Source organism: Spermophilus citellus (assembly GCF_964194105.1).
Source record: "Spermophilus citellus genome assembly, chromosome: 5".
NCBI classification, from domain to species: domain Eukaryota; kingdom Metazoa; phylum Chordata; class Mammalia; order Rodentia; family Sciuridae; genus Spermophilus; species Spermophilus citellus.
In genome coordinates this window covers 168,593,276-168,616,607 of record NC_138186.1, presented here as the reverse complement: position 1 = coordinate 168,616,607, position 23,332 = coordinate 168,593,276, and the positions used below count along the sequence as shown (strand labels likewise).

General features: G+C 41.8%; 1 protein-coding gene across 6 annotated transcripts in view; it reads left to right on the top strand.

Moving 5' to 3' along the window:
* PRKN (parkin RBR E3 ubiquitin protein ligase) overlaps positions 1–23,332 on the top strand; it is a 1,414,869-nt gene that overhangs the window by 371,002 nt on the left and 1,020,535 nt on the right. The gene's annotated exons all lie outside the window — the stretch shown is intronic.

The window sequence follows — 23,332 nt, the reverse complement described above, 5'->3', positions numbered from 1 at the left end:
AGGTTTGAAGGATGTGTCCTGACCCTGCAGGGCTACAAACAACAGAAACGTGCGTAATGCCTCCTTGGCTGCTGGTGGCAGGGACCGAGGGCAGGGCTGTGTGCCTGTCTGCATGGGCGCATCCTTCCTTGTTAGACTGGAGTCAGCACAGGCCAGGCATTTCCAGAGGTGGGAGTTTGCAAAGAGCATTTAATTCTTAAATGTCATCGGCACACAATTACCAGCTTGACAAATATTTCAAAATGTCCTCAAAGCAAATGTCGGGGCGTCGTTATTGTCTGTGTAACCTTCTTGATCTCATAATGCATTAACGATAACAGCTTTTCATATCTTAAAAGCTGAAGACAACAAGGATTTCCATTTTCATAATCATCTGATTGCTACTAATGGAGAAATGTTCAAGAGGAGAGTGGCTCAGAACCGGAGTGTCTTTGAAAATGGTTCCGTGTTTTCTTCCCTGTTTGTAATGTCTTCCAGATTTTTCGGTAAGGCCGGCCTCCATCATTTAGGGCATCTCCATACAATACATCATGGTCAGCCTTGAAGTGTCAGCTCGGTGGGTTTTTTATCTTTGTTTCCTGTAATCTGATTTAGCATTTTCCTTCCAAATTGTAGCTCAGGTTCCTCCGGTGACACCTCCCACTCCACTCTGGTTCTGTTTCCCTAATGCACATATTGTTTGTAATGTATAGTTTGGAATTTAATGATCTGATTGGTTTTTGTTTCATATCTGCATTTGCGTAGTGACGGCTGAAAGTCACCTAAAGGTGTGTTTGGATTGGCCTGCAGATGGTTTCAACAATTAAAAGCTTGAATTGAGCACCAGCATTTGGAAACTGGTTGGTTACACATAAACATCTGGATTTATAGTCCTGGTCTTGCTGAGTGAAGTAACACATCTGGCCACCTGTTCACTCACTTATGGGGGCAGCAGGTGGCAGGAGCTGAGGGACAGGGTCTTGGAAGCACATGCAGCAGCATCTCAACCTCACTATGTCCCTCCATACAATTTTCTTTTTATTGAACTTTTATTTGTTGACCTGTAGATATTTGAGATCATGATCTGTCTTGAGATGATTTTTCAGTTTTGCTACAAGGTTATAAATTCTTTGAAATCAGGGATTTCTAGTAATGTATCTCTGTCCCTATAATACCTGGCATAGACCCAGGCACACAGTAGTTGTTCAATAAATTAATCTGTGAAAATATATCTATTGTGTGCAGCTGGCCGTACATTGAGTTTCTCAAAGAGCTGGGGAATACAGTCTCCATACAGTTCACACAAATTAAATGATTAATCTTCACAACTCCTTTATGAGATTCACAGGGGATGTACAGTATAGGGAATAATTTATGGTGTGGAAAGAATAACATTTAATGAAACTATTCCCAATCGAACATTCAGGGAAGATTTAGATACACAAAAAGTAATTACTTAAATTGAAAATTGCCCCATAGGGGTTAGCACCAGCCAATCCGCTAGCATCAAGTGCCCTGGCCTCTCCCGAGAGGGCTGGCTGGCCTCCCTTCAGCTCCAAGTCCTCCTAGGACCACCCCTCATCTTAAGCTAGCAAATCAACTGAGGGCCTCAACCACCTCTAACCATCCAGATTACGATTCATTAAAGTAACCTGTGTTGGAATCCTTTTTCTGCCTCTGCTTTTCCTTTTATAAGATTATATTTTATTTTTATGAAGGGACTTATGAAGGTCATTTTCCATCTAATAGGAATAACACAATTATTTAAAAATATTTCAGAAGAATTTGTTCTCAGGAAGTTAAATTTTTCTTTTTTTATTTTTAATGTGAAATTGAAAGAAAAAGATATATATACATAGGTGTTTATGTACATATAAAATGAGTCAGGATGTTGGGTTTTGAATGCACTTAGAAATAACTGTTAATCTATGTGTATTTTGTGATGGATAATTGAAAATACACCAAAATAATACTTATTCAATAACCAAATACTAGTGAAAGAAAATCAAGACATAAGTACAAAAACTCAGAGCAGATAGCATTGATTAGTAAAATAAAACTACAAGTTTATTTTTTTATTTTTTATTTTTTCACAAGACAGTATCCTGTGCTTATAACTTTCTTTAGTTTGTGCAGAATTCTAGCTGAAATTTTTCTTTGGCCCCATGGACCAAAACCACATGGAAATAAGGTATGTGGAGGTTTATGCTCTCTTCCAGCCCAAAGTGATAACAGTGGGAAAGACACAGAAGCGTTGTATAGAGCTAACAGGCAAAAACCAAAAAAGAAAAAAAGAAAAGAAAAAAGGAAAGATGATATTTTTAAGAAAATCGGTAGCAGACTGGGGAAATTGGACTCTAAAGACATCACCCTGCCCTCCACTCCTGGATGCACGAGGAATTAACTTTTCATGTTTTGACCCAGCCCAGTGGGTGCTCAGCGCCTGGTGTGGGGCACCTCTGTTTACGAGGCCTCCGGCACTGAAGTTCAGGAATTGTTTGTGAGGTGCCCTTAAAGCCATCTTTCTCCTATTGTGTGAAGAGCCAGTGGAATAACAAAAACATGGAGAAATTCTGCTGATCATCAAAAGAGAAACTCTACAGATAGCTAACCAAGCTTCGGGCTTGGCTCCAATACCCATCTGTAGCGTGTGGGTGAGAGCGTTCTCTCTAACAGCCAGGGGCAGCTGTGCTAAGATGAGAGCAGGTCTCAGGCCAGGCAAGTGTTCAAGGGGCAGGCAAGAGACTCTCCTTTATTCCTATGTTCTGTGCTTAGGAAAAGAAAAGACCTAAGGAAAAGGGAGTGGGGACTGCCTGTTTAGAGGAGGGCTGTGGGTCCTGCCCAGGGCACAAACCTGATTATAATCCAATGCTTCTTTGTGGGTCACTTGAATGACCTCTTTTTTTCTTTTTTCTCTTCAGTGAGGTGATGACATCCATTTGAAGTACAACTGAACTTATTTCAGTTGCATTCAGTTACAGGGCTTTCCTTCTATCCCGTCTTTGCTGACTGAATTCATGTGGAGCATAAGAATATATTTTCAAGATCATAATCTTGGGGCTAGGATGTGGCTCAAGCGGTAGCGCGCTCGCCTGGTATGCGTGCGGCCCGGGTTCGATCCTCAGCACCACATACCAACAAAGATGTTGTGTCCGCTGAGAACTAAAAAATAAATATTAAAAATTCTCTCTCTCTCTCTCCTCTCTCTCTCTCTCTCTCTCTCTCTCTCTCTCTCAAAAAAAATCATAATCTCTTTAAAAGGTGCCTTCAGAGCAGGATCACCAACCCCCGTCCGTATTCACTGCTTTCTATTATGCCCCATGCCCCTACACCATGCCCCGCCTGTGTTCAGTCAAAGCCACGTTTCTGGTTGTTATGGTTTGGATGTGGGGTGGCCCCAAGGCTCCTGTTAGTGCAGGACTCTTCAGAGGTGGAGTGACTGGACTGTGGGAGCTGTCTCCTGGTCAGTTCATCCTATGAGTGGACCCACAGGGAGGGGGCTGTGGGCAGGGGTGTGGCTGGAGGGGGTGCTGGGTATGCTCTGGAAGGGTGCATCTTTCCGGAGCCCCTTTCTCTTTCTGTCTTAATTTCCTGGCTGCCATGTCCTGGGCTGCTCTTCTTCACCACATTCTTCTATCATAACGTTCTTCCCTTGGGGCAGAAGCAATGGAGGTCACCAGCTGCGGACTGGGCCTCTGAGAGGGTGAACTCAAACTTTTCCTCTCTAAGTTGTTTTTGTCACGTATTTTGCTCATAGTGACAAAAAGCTAATTAACTCCTTGATTTATCCTTCCTTTTGTATTTGTAAGGATATATAGGTATCTTCATATTTCTTTTTTTTCTTAAGCAAAAGATAGCTAACTATACATGTACTCTTACTTTAAAAGTCTCCATACTGTTCAGAGAGACCTTTTGTAACAATAGAGATCAGTTTTGAACAGTAACATTTAATGTTGTAGGTAGAGATCTTTCCCATTCAGTGTTTTTTATAGCTACATAGTATTCTGTAAGTGCATTTATTATATTTCACTCAGCTAACTTTCTGTGGAAAAAGCACCCCATTACTCCCAGTACACTTTGAAGGTACTCAGTATATATTTTCTAAACAAATGTATTTCTAAAAATAATTGGGCATAAGTTCCAATAACGCGATTCAAAATGATTGTGGAAAAAGAATATTCAGGCATAATAGTAGAAGCTGACATTAGATGATATTAATGGTGCTAAATTTTCTGTGTTAACATTTTATTGAAATATTATGTTTTGTTACCTCTCAAAGAATACATGGAACTAAATTAACTTTTAAATTATGCATAATTGGTTGGATGTATTTTTGGTAGTTTGGTTGTTTTCAAAATATACTTAACTATTTACTTTCCCTAGGAAGTGTGTGTGTGTGTGTGTGTGTGTGTGTGTGTGTGTGTGTAGATGGACAGAATGCCTTTATTTTATTTGTTTATTTTGTGTGGTGCTAAGGATCTAACCCAGTGCCTCACACATGCTAGGCAAGTGCTCTCTCGCTGAGCTACAGCCCCAGCCCAGTGTGTGTGTTTTTGGAGGGGAGATGATACCTACCCATAAGTCCTCAACATGATTGTGTTTAATGTGACTGGCAAAATGATACCAAAAAGAGTTTTTGGTGGATTTATAATGAACTAGTTGAACAGGAAATATTAATCTGAATTAGATTGGGGTAACCAAATCATGCTGGTTTTCTATTGCTGGGTATCAAGGTACCTCTCACCTATGAAAAGAGCACCTGTTATGATCTCACGCTCTGTAGCTCTCTGTCCAGGTGAGCCAGGCCTGGGTTCCTGTCAGGAGCTTGGGGCTGTTCTCCAGGCTCAGGAGGCTGTAGCTGTACGATTGATTGAGGGCCTGTTTCCTTGCTGTCGTTCTCCATGGGCCACTGTCCACCCCAGAAGCTATTTCCTCTCCTTGCCATGTGGCCCCTCCATAGAGGAAGCCTGCAATGAAGACCATTTCACATTCCTCTCTGTTGCAGATCTCTTTCATCAGGATGAGCTCCATCTCTTTTAAGGGTTCACTGGAGTTAGTCAGGAAAACCTGATTTAAGTCAGTTCTTTCTTAAAGTTGCCCAAGGCGTGTAGTATTATCTAACTAGAGTGACAGCATATTCAGAGATTCCTCCATACTCAAGAGGAGGGGATAAGATAAGCCTGGTGAGGTTGGTTGTCATCTTGGTGTTCCACCTACCACCCCAGGTACAGGGGTGACAGGAGGTTGCTGTGTTCCTCCAGGTGTGGATTGTGGGGGAGTTGCCCAGGAATGGATGCAGACAGTCACTGAGCCCTGCTAACTGGCTGAGTGGATGAAGGAAAGTGTAAAAAGTCCACCAACCCAATCCAGATCAAGCCATTGACAGAAGCAAATATGCAAGCCAAAAAAGTGTCTTTGGCCAGAAGTCCGTGGGTTTGGTTTGGGGAGGCTGCATCTAGGTGGAAGGGCGTGCACAAGACAAGGTGTATTGGGCAGTTAGAAATAAAGATGGCTGCAGCACAGGCTGGAGCTCTGCCTGTGTAGAGGGGCCTGGGAGGCTTCACTTCAGGGCTGCAGCAGAGGTTCAGAGAGTCAAGACGCTTTTCAAGGAATGAGTTTGTTTCCCCACAGTACGTAGGTGGAGAACCAGCCCCTAATGGGGTAGTGTTTGGACGCTGGACTTTTAAAGAGGTGATTAAGGGTACATGAAATCATTAGCCAGGACCTGATCCAACAGGGCTGGTGTCCTTTTGAGAAGAGGAAGAGGAACTGGGAGAAGACAAAAATGGAGAAAGGGCTGTGTGAGGACACAGGGGGGAAGAGGAGGCAGCCTCTGAAGACCAAGGAGAGAGGTCGCAGGACAAACCAAACCACAGGCACTCTGAGTTCCAGAGCCATGCCACTGGGTATGTGGCATGAGCTATGAAAGCCCTAGCTGGTCAATGAAAGCCCAGATACAGGTCCCGAGAAGAGCGGCGCTCAGGAGCCCAGAGGAGGCGGAGCCAGAGAAGAGAACCTGGGGGTCTAGGACCTGAGGCTGTGTCATGGTTGGTCAACCACAGGGTCAGTGGTCTTGGGTTGGAGGCCCAGGTGTCCAGTCCTTGCTCTTCAGTGGGCAGTGCTACCCGGCTCTGGAAAGCCTCAGATACCTGCAAAGCCCTGATCCATGAGCAGGGATGCCGTGTGCATCCTGCTTCTGCCTTTCTGAGGCCGTAGTTCATTGCTACGTATGTGTAATTGAAAGGTTTTCTGTAAGCATGCAGTAATCGATAATGTGTTATAGGGTGGCTCAGGATTGCAAGACTGGAGTTCTGGTCACTTCCACGATGACCGGCTCTACTCTGTCTCAGCTTTCCTTCCTCCTGCTGTCTAGGTGGGACCGTGGCTGCCCAGTGCTTATTTTGGCCTGTCAGTAGGTAGATAGTTGGTTTTAGGTAGTTATGGTTGTTAGAATGCACAAGATAAAGTGCAGCCTAATCATTAGGTTGCAACAAAAATAAGGGGAGCAAAGGAGCCCTGGGCTTCAGTGCCTGCTGGGCTCTGCAGGCTGAGCACCGGACAATGGGGCACCGTTTCTTCTGTCCTGCTTCCTGGCCCTTGACTCTTCCACGCATGACTAAGCTGACCCACAGAAGTTCACTTTACTGAATAAAGGTGTTACTCTGGTTTCGACTTGATCCAGGTCTCTGCTCTGAAAAATGCATGTAGAGAACTTGGAAAATGTTCAGGTAAAGGATTTACAGAAGGCAAGCAACCATGCAGAGAGCTGAAGAGTGCTCTGGAGGGTCAGAGTGGGCACCTTGCATGATCCTTACCCTTGAGAGCTGCATGAGCTCTCAAAAATATTTAACTGGCATCGAAGACTGGAAAGGATAATTATAAAATCCTTTTGTTAGTCTTTAAAAATAAGCTAGCTTTTGACGTCTTTAGAATGTTAGATGGATTCTAATAGAATGGGAGGTATTGTTTTTTAAATAGGAGAAAAACCACTGTGCTGAGAAATTATTTTTTTAAAGACTGATAAAACACATTGAATATAGTAGGCATTCCTCTTCAAATTTGCATTCCAAATTTTATGAAAGTAATTGTCTATGTGCAACACTATTCCATTATCCAGAGTCGACAGTTTCATAAATCATTTACTGCCTACTGCCGTGATTCCATAATGCTGGTGCTCATGTTCAGTATGTTTTTGTGTGAAAATGTCTATTATAAAAAAGAAGGACCGGCAGAGGATAGAAAGAAAACCTGAATGTTACTCAGCAGTGACTATGTGGAAGAATACCATGAGTCTTTTTTGCAAGTGTTAAATAAATAAAGCTAAAAGGAAAGTTTTGCATGAAAACATTGATGGAGATTTTATTTCATTTGTCTTTCTTTTTTCCAAGATTTTACACTAGATTTTGGTCTAGTGTACTTAAAATTGTAATTATAAACATAGAAGTTTAAGTTTTTAGTTTGTTATAAATGCTTTTTGAACATCTATGTGCAAAACATTCTGTGCAGCAAGTGGGAGGCCTCCCTCAGAGTAGCCTGGAGCTCACTGTGGAGTCAAAAACCAGGAGCTGACTACACATGCCCAGGACAGAGGGAAGGAAGGGAAGAGGGCAGACCAGTTGGCATGCATCTGTAGGGATGTGTGGATGTGCATAATGGCCAGTTTCACAGTCAAAGTTGTATCTGAACGAATCAATGTAACTTTATATCTTCTAGTGAGTTTGTTAGTTCGACACACTGAACACTTTGGTGCATCTGAAAAAGAAAGAGTATGCTTTTATGTAAAAATGCTGCTCACAAAGAGGGAGAAGAGAATATTTTTATGGCACTTCCTTCTACTGTTCACCTAATGATAAAAACCACAATCTTAAAAGTCGCCAGGGCCAGCCAGTTATTCCCTTTTAAGCTCCCCCAGCTCAGCTTTTGCCCCTCCCTCCCTTCTTCTGGGGCACAGTCTCAGCTCTGGAGTCCAAACAGGACTATGTGGCATCTGTGGCTAGTGTCGCTGGCTTCTGCTGTCACCTGCTGTCTTGAGGTGCCCCTTCTGGGGTGTCCACCTGTGCTGCTGTCTTTATCTCATCACAGGTGTGCATCCTCTGACAGAGGCCCACAGGTCTGCTTCCCATTCACATGACCACATGCCTCTCCCCAGGGTCACCCCCCGACCACGTCTGTGAGAGCCCCTTTGGGTTGTGGACCTTTTGACAAGGCCAGCTCCCCTGTGAAGTAGGACTTGAAGGTCCTTTTTGGGGACTGTGAGATTAGGGGGCAGTGGTATCAGGCCCTCACTGCCTTTGAAGTCTAGCCATCAGTGTTCCTGCATTAGGGCCTTCAGGGAGCCCTTGGTCAGGCAGAGGTCAAGCAGCACCTGCAGAGGTCAAGCAGCAGGGGTCCCCGATCTTCAAATCCCTGGGTGCAGCTCTCACATCTGCTTGCTCTCCTGGGGCTCAGAAGATCTGGTGCAGTTGAGGTGGGCGTAGAAACAGCTTGCTCATCTCCTGGTCTGCCTTAGCATCCTGCCTTGCGGCTCGATGATGCCTGCTCTCATCAACTCAAAGGCCAAGAGTTATGAGCCTGTTCTCAGGGACCCTCTGCTGATCTCTGTGGGGGAGATCATCCTGGGGGTGGGGAGAGGTGTTTCCTTCAAAACCTCCCACGTGGCCCTGCCACCCAGGGAAACATCCTGCAATTCCAGTGCGGTCTCTTTGTATTCCAGAAGGAAACGGCACCTTCCGGAAATGACAAGGGACTAGGAAAAGCAGTTTTAAGAAAACCAACCAGTCATGGTGAGAAGCTGTCACTGCCATGTGGGGACAGGAGGAATAAGGCTGTTCCCAGAGCTGTGGCAGGGGGTCGTCTGGAAGTAAGTCCTAGAGGGTTGCAGCCCCAGTCAGACCAGAGGCCACATCCCACCGGAGAGGAGCGGTGCCCAGGTCAGATGCTCACGTTTTCTCTCCCTGTCTCATCCTCGCTGAGCTCTCACTAGTACATCCCTCTGTCTAAACCCCACTGGGGGCCAGAGGACAAGGGAGATGGAACTACGGGTGTCGCCTTCTGAGGCACAGAACACAGGAGGGAAGAGGGACAGGTGTGTAGGAGTGAAAGTGGGAACTAACAGGACAGTGATGTGCCCGTGGTGCCTACAGGTCCTCTCCTGATTTCCCATGTTGCCTTTTGTGCCCTTGACCTCAGCATATTTGGCAGAATCTGGGACTCGAGTCTCACTGGTGGTGAGAACGTGGATTTTAGCTAGAACTGGGGACAGAGGGGACACTAGTGTGGAATAAATGAAGCAGGAAGGATAATCAGCCCATATGGTACGTTACTGTGTGTAATTGCCAAAATTGAAAAGGACTCACAGCTATTTATGGCTCCCATGTGTTCTTCAGCAGAGAGTGGCCAATACGAGCATGGACAACTGCTCCGGAGAAACCAAGATGTGAAAGACACACTTGAAATCTAGAAGATTGCAGCTGACACATAGGATTAAGTATGGCTCTGAAGTTTACATAAAGTCGCAGGGATTAATTCTAACTGGTCCTCTCTTAGTGACTCATTCTAGCAGTTAACTTGTGACTTCCTTTCCTTTGCCATTAATTTCTTCTCTGTTGAAAGTACAATTGGACACATCATTTCAGAGGTCTGGAGATATGCTTCGTTTTTAACATTTGTTCCTTTTTAAAAATGCATGAGAATGATTGGGAATGCTAAGGCAGGATGGGAAAGGACACTTTTTGCCTAGTTACAGGAAACCCTTGGGTAGCAACAGATGTTTCCAGAGTTTTTACTTTGACTTTGCTAGTTAAAAAATGAATTTTCTTTCACTTTTTGAATGTTGTTTTGGCCCTCATATTAGACAGTTTTCTAAAATCTGTACATTGATTGGCTAATTTTCTGGAGGCCTCACTGAAGCAAAGCCTGGCAGACCTGGTCCTGGTTTTCTCCCTGAGCATACCTGCAGTCGAGGCTCAGGAATATCTCCAGGTATCTGGTTTAAAGAGTCTTATTTTCCCAGCCGGGAGCCTTTGGAAATGCTAAGGCTCAGACGATATCTTCAGTATTCTCCTTGCCCTTCTATGAGGTCATTTCTTGCCTCCCCTTGGGTCCAGGGGAGTCACAGGATTGTCTGCTTATACCCCCCTGTGTGACCACATCTATAGTATCGCCAAAAGAAATGTTGGAAGTCAGGTGATCTGGGGCTGTTCCCTCTAGGAGGTCCCAGAAGAATCATGGTGTTAGTCGTTACCTTAACCAAGCCTACCTGGACGTCCTCCTGCTTTCCATCTCCGTCCCCACCCAGGGAACTGATCCTGGTGTATGTGCCAGGTACGGTGCTGCTTCTCACTTAGCTGTGAGGACTAGACCCGTATCCTGCACCTTCTAATCATCCACCTTTGAGAAGCTGAACAGCCTCCTCTTCCCGAGGCCTTATGCCATTCTCCATTCTCCCACCTCTAAGATGTGTGCAAGAAATTTTGTGCTGGCTGATTAGAGCTGCCGTACAGCTGCCAGCCTCTCCTTGGGGATTCCAAATCCAGTCATCTGACCCTGTGTTCACCTGGGGTCTGGTGCTTCTCCATCTTCCCTGAGGCAGTGAGCCTCTGCCTCAGGGTCTGGCCTTTAAGGAAGAGAGCCGCAGGGCATGAAAGGGATGGAGAAGAAAGAATGTGCATCAGGTAATAGTTCAAAATGGTCTTCTCTAGCATTGTGCTCTGTCAAGTAGTTGAATGTCTTTGAAAGATGGGTCAGTTGGCAAAGGACAAAATAACTGGGAAGAAAAAATGAGTTTTATATAAAATCGGCTGCTCACTTAGTACAAAATGAGTCATCAGTTTTGCTGGATATGAGAACATCTTGTTTATCTCCATTTTTTTTTCATAAATCCCAAGGCCAAACCTTCTCCTATTCTATAATGGAATAACTGCCATTGGAGATTGTTGTCCTGTCATGGAGTAGCCTCGGGAAACACAAAAGGCAAGGCTTTTAAGGTAAAAATGAAAAGGCGCTCTCTTAGAGCAGGGTTTTCATCTTTTTGCTGGGAATCCCTGTGGCAGGCTGACTTGAAGAAACAGCTTTCATCTTTGACTCCACAAGTCTTCCTCATCTGCCTTCAAACAGGAGATTAGGCGTATAGACACGCATGGATCACCTTGGCTTCCTAGTGATACTCGGACACTCTCTCCCCAAGGGGTTAGAAGGCTGGGGCTGGGGAGGGAGGTGGGGCAGGCCTGTGCCAGAGAGTGTAAGGGTCCCCAGCGCTGTCATCCTGGTGGCATTCCTCCGCCCACCACTTTTGTGCCATGCTGTTTGCATCCAGCCTGGAAATCTGAATAGAACCATTAAAAGGCTTGCTTGGGGTGATCCCATTTGCAGACGGTGCTAGGCGCCACAGGCAGTGACGCTGATGAACTGGCTAAGAGAAGCGTGATCATGGCCATCTGCTCACCCGACACTTCATTTCAGTGTTCAGTGTGTGGACTCATGCCTTGGTCTCTAACGTAACTCATGATGGTGCCCTCTACATTTCTGCTCTGCATCCTTGGGTTCTTAGATGTACGTCTTCAGTGCCTCCATCTCAGCAAATTCCCGCCTGTCTTGCAGGTGCTCTGAGAGGTGCAGGGACTCATTCATGGTTCACCTCCTTTCCTGCAAAAGAGGGTCATCCCCCATCTCTTAACTTGGGAGAACATATTTCATATTTAACTCTGTCCACTTTCCTTCCAACAGAAGTTTTAGGAGTGAGCACTTGATTGGCACAGCCCAGTTTGAAGGTAATGTTTAGAGTGTCCTGGTCCCTTTTATGATTATTATTTTAAAAGGTTCTTCATGTCTTTGCTCCCAAACTTCCAGCACCTCCTATTATTTCCAAGTCAGAAAGTTTATACTTTCTCTTTCCTTCTCCTGGATTGTTAGGACAGAGTTGAAACAATTTGAGGAAGTGTACAAAGAGGAAATCACATTAATTTTTTTAAATGTAGTACTTTTGTTTTAAGGATTAATTTTTCACTTGAAAAATGAGATCCATTAATTTGAAAATCTATTGTCTTAATAGTGTCCTAATATTGTCATAGTAACTCAATGGGAAACGTATGAGGTATTAAAACTTTGGTGAAGAAGAACCAGTCATAAATGTAGTTGCCACTTAATTTAACATTCTGGGATATAGAAGCATTACCTGAACAATCAAACTTAAAGCAGGAAAAAATGTTTAATGTTTTAAATCAAAGAATTTATTTTTTATTAATATAAAATAACCTTGTAGTGGATTTATTTGTATTTCCACAAAATGGTTAATTCATTAAAAAGTTGATCAGTGGTTGAAAATTCGACAGCCACCTCTGTTTTATAACTCTTTCCATGAAGTCTCAATCATCTGCTATTTTATATTTAAGCAGGTAAGCAACTTTTTGTGACCTGAGCCAAGTTTGTTGTGACATAGGCAGTTTTTCAGCTTCTCCATCTCCCTGGCCATCTTCCTGGCTGGAATCTCTCATTTACAAAGTTCTTGTAAGTGGTCTGTCATTATTTGTTAGAGTTTCAAAAGTCCACCCCACTAGATGAGTGGCCTTCTGAGACAATATAGAAGCACTGGAGAGTTCATCTTAACTAAACCATGCATTTGTAACTGCTTTGATGATAGAGTGAATCAAGATTGAGATGTGTTCATTGCAGTAGGCATTTCCACTCATATTCAGGCAAGAGGAATGATTAGAGGTGATTTTAGTAGAAGACAAACCTAGTTTCAGATCCAGTTACTTAACAGTGGGTAAGTAACAGATCTCTTTGAGTTTCAATTTGTCATTCATAAGGCTGCTCAAGGAAGGAGTTCTTGTGAAGTTAAAGATCAGAGAATATAAATAAAATTCTTGATCAGTCTAAAAGTTGCCTATTTGGCCTGATGTTTTTTGCAAAACACACCAAAATCCATGGCTGCTATCCAAGCACTGACTTTCCTAATGAATGTCTTATCATGGTCTATCTTGAAGAACTGGATGCTGTCATGTTAACTGCCCACACCTCGGGGTGGTACATTCTGCAAATCCCTTCTCTCTATTAGAGGAACCCAGTGTTTGTTCCTGGGAGAAATGCATTAGAAGTTTGCTGTACTTGTCAGGAGTTAAGATAATTCCAAATGGTAAATCATACTGAAGTCAGTATAACAGTATCAAGTCAGTGGGTCTAAGATAGTAGAAAATGGGTTTAAAGTGTTGGTGAAATTGTAAGCAGTAGGAAGATCCCAAACACACAGTAAGGAGGTGAGAGGTGGCCAGCGGCACACAGGAGCTCTAGGCCTGAGGCCCGCAGCTTACAGATAAAAACAAAGACAAGCCAACCGCAGAAATTTAAAGAACATCAGACAGTTTTGGAAAGCAGTGGATTCAACATTTATGGAAATAATGGGATAAAACCTGTCCCCTGATGTGACATTCTATAAATTTACAGCCTCAGTTAGAAAGGAAACTTCCTCTTTCAACTCACCAATCTCAGCTGTAGTGTCTGATGTCATTTGAACCTTTGGCCATGGTCACCTCTAGAGAGCTTACTGCCAGTCCAGAGGCCTGGTGATGTCATCGGGTCTTGGTGCCACTGGGACTTTCTATACGTTTGCGTTTGGGACGTTCTCGCAGCCGCCGTCCAACGCCTACTATGAGCCATTTATCACACTTTTGTCCTTTTGTCTGTCTATATCAGCTGCAAGTGGCACTCAACTCTTCCACCCAGTCGCCTGGCTAGAACTGGTCTCTGTGTCCAAGCCTCGACGCCAGGGAAGCTCTGAAACGTAGTCACGGGTGATGAGGTGCTAGCAGTCTCTGCCAAAAACTTATTCCTCAATGTAGTCGTCGAGGATCAAAACCAGTAAGTGAAATACACAGTAAATATGGTGCTCGGCCCCGCTCTCGGAGTTGCCTTCACTGTCACTGGACAAGCCCGGCTTGCGCTCTGGTTTCAGGGACTGTGAAGATCCTCCGCAGAACTCCACTGTGATGTCTGATGAGTTCCCCTCAAGACTCTGGATGAAGTGAAGAGAATTTTTGATCAGAATTTAAGCCAAGCAGCAGTGCAGGCTTCGCTAACAGAAACACGATATCTGTGAGGAGAAGGAGAACTCGGGCCCATCCTTGGTGCCAAGATGTTGTAAGGTGCTGAGAACTCAGGTATATGCCAGGAAGCCCTCTTGGGACCACAAGGATTCCCAAATAGATGCAACACCCCTGATAAATGCATGCTATTATAGAATTAGGGAGAAATTATGCCAACTCTTGTGTAATTCTTGTATAAAACGAACCCATAATGATATTATTCTGTGCTTTTGTGATGCCAGCTAAGATTATGATTTCAATGTCATGATTTTCAGAACCACAAAAGTCCTTTTGGAAAATAACAAGTTGGATGGCGGGTGGAGAATACAGTGTCCTTGTTTTAGTAACAGGAGCTCATTTGGAGTTTTAGGTTTGATGCCTTCGGATACAGAAACTTGTGTTAGTTTGCTAGGGCTGCCATAACAACATACCAAGATGGTGCTGCTTAACCAAAAGAAGTTGATTTATGCAGAGGTCTGAAGGAGAAGACTAAGACCAAGGGGTCAGTAGGGATGTTTCTTCTGTGGCCTCTCTCCTTGGCTTGCAGGTGGTCATCTTCTCCCAGGACCATCACATACTCTTTTCTCTGAGATTGTCTGTGTGTGACTATCTTCTTATAGGAATACCAGTCACCTTAACAAGACCATTTCAAGTTTATTACTTCTGTTGAGATCCTATCTCACAGTACAGTCACATTGAGGTACTGGGGGATAGGACTTCAATAGGTGAATTTTGGGTGGACACCAATCGGTCCATCACATTCAGATGCCTGCAGGCAGGTGACAGCAAGGAGTGGAGGTGGCTACGTACTGAATGATGAACAGCACAAATTACTAGTCCATGCCACTAGAGGTATACCAGTATCACTCCCACCTCTGAGCATCTTCAGATAGATGCTCACAACTTTACTTAAAAAAAAAAAAAAAGAAAAGAAAATCCAAGGGGGCTGGGGATGTGGCTCAAGCGGTATCGCACTCGCCTGGCATGCGTGCGACCCGGGTTCGATCCTCAGCACCACATACCAACAAAGATGTTGTGTCTGCCGAGAACTAAAAAATAAATATTAAAAAAAATTCTCTCTCTCTCTCCTCTCTCTCTCTCTCTCTGTCTCTCTCTCTCTCTCTCTCTCTCCTCTCTCACTCTCTCTTTAAAAAAAGAAAAAAAAAGAAAAAAAAAAAGAAAATCCAAGAATAAGGCTACTTATGGGAAATTGTTCAAACTTCAAATGTTAGCAACTGGAATTGATATTTACATGAGAGTTGGTAAAATCCAAAAATCGGGAAATGAAATATACAATAAACAAGTAACCCAGTTACCCTTATATCTCTTAAATTACATTAGTGGATCCTGGGCCTTTGAAAGCCCAAAGGCCAAGAATTAGCTTATTTTGTCTCTCTTTGAATTTAGGCTGGGGTCTCCCTTCCCCTAGGTCATGAAGGGTTATTATTTGTTAACTGATTTATTTCATTTATTTTTGGCAAAATATGTAATTTTTTGGTAAATGATGTACACCTCTAGTATGTCTTTAGTTGGAATATTCTAGAAAACTGTTCAGGTAAAAGCAAGGTGGATCTTGGAGTAGGCTAGTATGGACCTTGGCTTCAGAGGTCAACAAATTGAACACACCAAGCAGGAGTTAATATATAATTCTTTTATAACAATTTGCAGTGGCCTTTAATATTAAATAATATGGGGAAATTTTCCATTCTCTCCTTCTTTTTCTTTTCTTTTTTTTTTTTTTTTTTGGTGAAGATAGTTACAAAAAGTAAGATGGCTTAGGCCCAGGAGTGTAATCAGAGAAAGGGGGTAATTCTTCTGAATTTTAAGTCACACTGTTTCCTCAAGGCTCTCTTCTAGCCTCAGAAGCCAGGAGATGTATTGGAGCACAAAGAATTGTGTGTGTTCACGCACCCCTGACTGCGCTCGCTCAGGTATATACCCAAATAACATTTCCAGCACCTAAGGCTCTCCAAAAATAGGCACAAATATGAGGTGAAGGAAAGTCTTCTTGGCATAAGGAGAATAAAAATTACAAAACACAACTGTATTTTTTTTTCTCAGAGGTGATTGAGTGGCTCTTACCTAAGCAGCTATGTGTAAAAAGAGATTGTGTTCAGAAAGAGTAAAATACGGGTCAGAAAGAAATTATACCTAAAAATGACAAAATGAAAGAGATGAATAGCATCATCAACAGACATTGACAGGAAAGTAGAAAAAATTCCATGTTTTGATAAGTATAGCATTTTCTGGCATTATCTTTTCTGTATGAAAAATGGAGGAGGATATAAGGGGTTAAATGAATATTTTACTTGCAAATATTTTCCAGGTCCTATAAAATTGTAAAAGTAACAATTACTTACACTTTTTAAAATTTCTGAAACATGTGAAGTAAAAGCTAAAAATCCCTTTCTTACAATAACCCCTTCTGCAGAGGTGACCATGATTTGGTATGCATATGCAATAATCTTAGTGCATATATAAAATAGCATTTTATGTATGATGAGATATGTTATTTTATACAGACAGCCAAATTAACTAATAATACCAAGTGTTCTTAAAGTTGCTGGCATCTTTTTCCAGCATCTGAAATCATAATGACTCATAACAAACGTTTACCCAATGTATGAATGAACGCTAGGCTGGTATAATTGAGGTTGAGATGGTTTCCATGTTTTTTATGGTTTTTGCAGAGGACATCCATGTGCATATATTTTTGAGCACCTAAACGAGAATTTCTGTATGTCCATCTAAGATATTGATAAATTCTGCCAAAGGCCTTCACAAAAATGAGTCCATTTACTCCTATTGGCAGTTCATCATAACACACATCTTCTTGCATACTTTCTAATATAGATTTTAATGGATGCTTTTCTCCCTACTATTTGTATTTTGGGGGCTTTGGGTGACTCTCTGTTAGGGAATTTTTTTTTCTTTTTTCTTACATGTAGATCCATACCTGTTTGAAGTTCAGTATGTGGGCAGATTCCATGTTGATAAATGTTTGCGAGGTTTCTTTCTGTTGCCTCCATTATAACGTGGGGTATCCCTTAATTCAGCCCTGTACTTTGATTTCTAATACATGGCCTTGTCCAGGCATGGCTTTAGACGGGAGGCGGCCTGAGTAGGTTGTAGCATTGTGCGGGGTCCCTAGTTTAGAGCAGCATGTTCACTGAGTTGTCTTGTCAAAGTTGTCATGAGCTGCTTCACTTCCGTCTGTTCGTAACATTCTTTGACTATATATGTAATTCTTCATTTACCATCTGGTAATTTATACCTGTAGAGTAGATTTCTGATTTTCAAAAGCAAAGATTTTGGGATTTTTTGCAAGTAAAAATTTGGAAATTCTTTCATTTGCTGCCCTTATTTTTTTAGGTCCGAGTTTTAGAAAGGTATAGGAACAGGTTAGATAGCTTCATTAATGGGATGAGCATGCAATACGTAGTGTTTTCCTTCTAAAATTTTCATGCAATAGCATATTCCTTGTTTTCATTGGGTGTTTTCTATGTGGTAGCTGAGTATGAAGATATAGTTTTATTTTAATATGATATTTTATGTTCAAAGGCTTAAATTTTGAGATTTGAATGCTCTGATCAATTGGTCTCAAATCATCCTTGATAGCTACTATTTTTTAAAGACTTTATTATTTTAGAGCAATTTTAGTTTCACAGCAAAATGGCGAGACTGATGCAGGGATTTCCCACATACCATGACCCCCCTGTGTCTCCCTTGCGCTGTCATCAACATCTCCCACCCCGTGGGGGTGGTACTTTGATTTTTGGATAGTTGACAAACCTCACTTGACACATTGCAATCACTCAAAGTCTATATTTTACAGTGGGACACGTGTCCAGTGACACTTCCCATCTCATAGTATCACACAGCATTTGCACTGCCCTGGAAATTCCTGATGCTCCCCTGTTTATCCCTCCCCTGCGCCCCAATCCCTAGCAGCCACCCACCTTTTACTGGCTCTCACAGCCTCTCACGTAGTCATGATCACACAGGACCTGGCCTTCCCAGGTTGGCTTCCCCCGAGTAACGTGCACTTGGGTTTCCTTCCGTCTTGTCCTGATGTGGCAGCTCACTTCTTTCCAGCACTAAATCATGATCCACATTCTGGACGGGCCACGGTTTGTGTGTGCGCTCACCTACTGAAGACCATCTGGTTGGACACTTTAGCGTTGCAGACAAAGCCCTTAGAAACACTATGAGCAGGTTTTCACGTGGCCATATGTTTTCAGTTCCACTGGGTAAATCCCCAGTGGTGCAACTACTGGATTGTATGGTCACAGAGTGCTTAGTTTTCTAAGAAACCACCAGCTGTTTAAAAGGGACCTTGTACTCGTGCCACCTTGCACTCTCGCTGACAGAGCGGCAGTTGGCCTGCGTCCCCACTGCATTTGGTGGTTCCACTATCCTGGATCTTGGCCACTGTAATAGGAGCATAGTGGCATCTCATTGTTTTGATTTGTGTTGTCCTGGAGTTGTGGTGTGCATCCTTTTTGCCACCTCTGTATAACTTTCTTTGGTGAGTTTCCTATTAACGTCTTTGGTGCAATCTTTAATCAGGTTACTCATTTGCTTATTGTTGAATTGTAGAATTCTTGCATATTTTAAATAATATTGGTACTTTTAAAAATTTTTTTATAATAAACTTTAAGCTAGGATACTCATTGTGTTCAGTCCTGTGTTTTTAGTCTGCTTTAGTTTATAACAGTCCCCTCACACATACCATTTCTTGCCCTTTCCAAAACTGACATTCTGAACAGTCAGACAGGTTAACTTGCAGAATTATCCTGCAACCTTGATTTATTTTGTCGTCTCCTCATTAGCAGATTTAGGTAAACGTAGTTGTCATCAATACTCACTAGTTTGTAACTGTGATCACTTGGCTACAGGAACACCTGTAATTTCTCCCATTGTGGAAATAACCCTTTTTCTCTGAAATTACTAAGGAATCTGTGGGGAGATGCCTTGAGACTGTACCAACATTTCGATGCCCAGCAGTCTCCAGTTCAACTGCTATAGAATCCACCAGAGTTCCTTGGCTGAAGTAATGATCATATCCAAGGTTTCAAAAATACGGTTTTCTTACATTTCCCATCCTCCCATATTGACCTCACATTTCTCTTCTGTATGGACTAGCTTCTCCTCCCTTTCCACACCTTTGGTTTTGAGTCTCCTTAGGGATTCATAGATTCCTTCTTTATTCGATGTGTTATAATCCTTTACCATCATTTTTTTTAATTTTGTTATTTCCCAAGCTTGGCTGCTGTGACCCTGTTTATAACAGAGCACATCCTTGCTTTCTGGTAGAAACACACGAAAAAGGTGTTCTTGGCTCCCGTCGTACTTTCTTTGTCTTGAAACTGGAATGAGAAGCCCTGGGCATTTTAGTGGGATGTTGTTTAGAAACTGAGGCTTGTGTGTTCAGTAGATGTATCACCATTAAAGGACTGGTCTCCTAGGCCCCTGGAGTGAGCAGGTGCTGTTATTAATGTACTGGAAAAATAATAAAGCCGGATGCGCAAGGGTACTCACAAGGAAGCGCTGCTTTACTGTCATAAAGCTGGACTCTACCCAATGGGGACAAAGTGGGTTGGAAAATGTCTGTAACACACTATCATTCATTTAAGGAAGAGGCTTAAAAGTTCCCATGTGCACACACATTCAGATCCTGTTAAGAAGCTAAGGCAGAATTCTGAGAAATAACCAAAGATGCTACTGGGATAGACATAGGTAGAAGCAACACTTTTTTGACAATTTCATGTTTTTTAAACTTGAGCTTAGAAACTTATAAATAGTTTACATAATTATAAAACAGAATTAAAATTTTTTTTTTTAAAGAGAGAGTGAGAGACAGAGAGAGAGAGAATTTTTTAATGTTTATTTTTTAGTTCTCGGCGGACACAACATCTTTGTTGGTATGTGGTGCTGAGGATCGAACCCGGGCCGCACGCATGCCAGGCGAGTGCGCTACCGCTTGAGCCACATCCCCAGCCCAGAATTAAATTTTTTTAAAAAAAATTTCTATGAATTAAAAACAAAGTGAAATGAGTGAATATAATGTAGTGCCAGTTGCAGACATAGCCACACTATTTCAAGCAGATTTAGGTTAAACATCGTTTTCATGAATACCGACCAGTTTGTAACTGTGATGATAGTGTGATCACTTGGCTATGGGGATAGCTGTAATCTCTCCCATTGTGGGAGAGCCAGATAATTTGTACAATTATAATGGAATATATCTAAAGACAAAAAAATTACAATGACAATAATTTTTAAAAAGCTTGAACTATTTGTTTTAATTAATTTGATGTCTTTATTCTGCAATGTCATGTACAGAATGAAGGGTGAAAACGGAGTGATTATGACATCTTAATATATTATTTCTAAAATTCTCAAGAGAAAAAGGGTATAAGAGTCATGTAAAACTATCTTACTATCAAATTTGAATTGGAAGTATCCAATTGAACTCATAATGTATTTTATCTTTTAAAAAATGTCTGGTAGACTAACAGCCCTACCTCTGGTTGCTGGAAAAGTTGGGAAAACCTACTAAGTGCAGTAGTAACGAGCACTTCTGCCAGACAGGTAGGCTTGAGAACACCATTTTTATTTGACAAGATGACCGATCCCATGTGTTGGACAAGAAAATGTTTAAAAACATTCCTAAGCAGCAACCTCTCTTCATGTAGGATAGCAAGGAGACTCTTGGGGGCTGCTACACCTCTGCTGAGCCTCAGGAGTCCATTTAAGGAAGTGCCAGTGAACTGAAGATGGGTACCAATAAAAGTAATCTGTGATGGATTGAAATCATAAATGTTTATATCTATTATCTATAATTTCTTAATTGAGATTTGTTTTATTTTGGTGGTGCTGGGGATTGAAGCTAGGGTCTCATATGCTAGGCAAGCACTCTACCACTAAGCCATATCCCAGCTTTATATCTATAATTTCTTAATGATGGTTTAAAAACTGTTGCTAGAGTCAACTCATTTAAAAAAATTTGTAAATAAAGGAAAGAATAGAGTATTTATTCTGCTTTCCTACACAAAATAGTAGTTCAGGGAAAATTTACCTTACAGAAATATTTCATCTAACAGTTGGAAAAGAAATGATAAAAATGAAATATTATGGTCTCAAAATTATAATGAATTAGTGGCTCTCCCACAGGGTCAGATCCTTTGAACCCACGAAATGAGAGGTCCAGCTCCAGCTAGAGTCAGCCACAGTGACCCAGTACTCCCCCTAGATAGGAAGGAACAGCACCCATGAAATCTCCTGCCAAAGCACACCCAAACTAACCGCATCTCGATAGTTACAACCAAGAACTCTGAGGAATTAAGGGTAATGGATGATTTTTTTAAATCAACCACTCAAATGCAACCAGCAAAATCCAGGTTATAGAATACTCTGCATAAGGATTAATCAATTTTTTAAAATTTTATTTTTTTATTCTACTTTGCTATATATGATAGCAGAATGCATTACAATTCATATTACACAAATAGAGCACGATTTTTCATATCTCTGGTTGAATACGAGTATATTTACATCATTCATATCTTCATACATGTACTTAGGGTAATGATGTCCAACTCATTTCACCATATATATTTTTTTTTATATCCCTTGCTCCCTTTCTTCCCCTCCCTCTCCTTTGCCCTGACTAGAGTTTGTCTATTTCTCCCATGCTTCCCCTCCTAATCCCACTATGAATCGGCCTCCTTATATCAGAGAAAAAATTCAGCATTTGGTTTTTTGGGATTGGATAACTTCACTTAGCATTATATTCTCCAACTCCATCCATTTACCTCAAATGCCATGATTTTATTCTCTTTTATTTCTGGGTAATATTCCATCGTGTATATACACCACATTTTCTTTATCCATTCATCTTCTGAAAGGCATCTAGGTTGGTTCCACAGTTTAGCTATTGTGAATTGTGTGCAATAAATGTTTATGTGGCTGTGTCCCTGTAGTATGCTATTTTTAAGTTTGTTGAGTATAGACCAAGGAATGGGATAGCTCAACTGAAAGTGGATCAAGGACTTAGGAATTAAACCAGAGACCCTGTGTCTAATATAAGAAAAAGTAGGCCCTAATCTCCATCATATTGGATTAGGCCCTTATTTCCTTAATAAGACTCCCATAGCACAAGAATTAAAATCAGGAATTAATGAATGTGATAGATTCAAACTAAAAAGCTTCTTCTCAGCAAAAGAAACAATCAGTGAGGTGAATAGAGAGCCTACAGCTTGGGAGCAAATTTTCACCACTTGCAAATCAGATAGAGCACTAATCTGTAGGATATATAAAGAGCTCAAAGCTAAACACCCAAATATCAGAAACCCCAATCAGTAAATGGGCCAAGGAACTGAACAGATACTTCTCAGAAGGTGATATACAATCAATCAACAAATATATGAAAAAACTGTTCAACATCTCTAGCAATTAGAGAAATGCAAATCAAAACTACTCTAAGATTTCATCTCACTCCAATCAGAATGGCAGCTCTTAAGAACACATACAATTATAGTGTTGGTGAGGATGCGGGGGGAAAAGGCACACTCATACACTGCTGGTGGGACTGCAAAATTGTGCTGCCAATATGGAAAGCAGTATGGAGATTCCCTGGAAAACTTAATCCATTTTTCTTCAAATATTAATTGTAAAGACAAAGAGATGAAGAGGGAACTTATGAATTGAAAGTGACATAAGAGAAAACATTCTGAAATTAGTGGTGATGGCTGAATAACTTTGTGAATCTACTAAAATGGCTGAGTTGTACACTTTAAAAGGGAGAATTTTATGGTCTGTGACTCATGTCTTTAAAAGCACTGAAATAAAAAAGAAGCATAAGACACATTTCTTCTAATCCCCACAGGTGTCCACTACTGGATCTGAGTTGAAGCCAACTTGAAAATGGCTGTCTTTCTGAACGGTGGTGCCTGATGACATGGTAGACTCACTGTCATGTGGTCAGGGCTGTGACAGTGTGTTTTAAGATAGATCCATGTTTGATAGGGATACATACCTGTCCCAGTTATTGAGTAAGTAATATCACATGAGATTTGCTTCAAACTACTGTAGAAATTGGGCAGCGATGGAGAGAGAAAGGGGGTGGAGCCCAAGCAACTCAGTGTTGAAAGAGTGAAGAATAAGTACCTGGGCATGATCATTCTGTTACTTTTGGATATGTCTGAAACCTTTCCTTGTGAAAAGTACTGTTTGTTTGTTTTTTTAAAAAATTTGTACGTGCATTGTGGTCT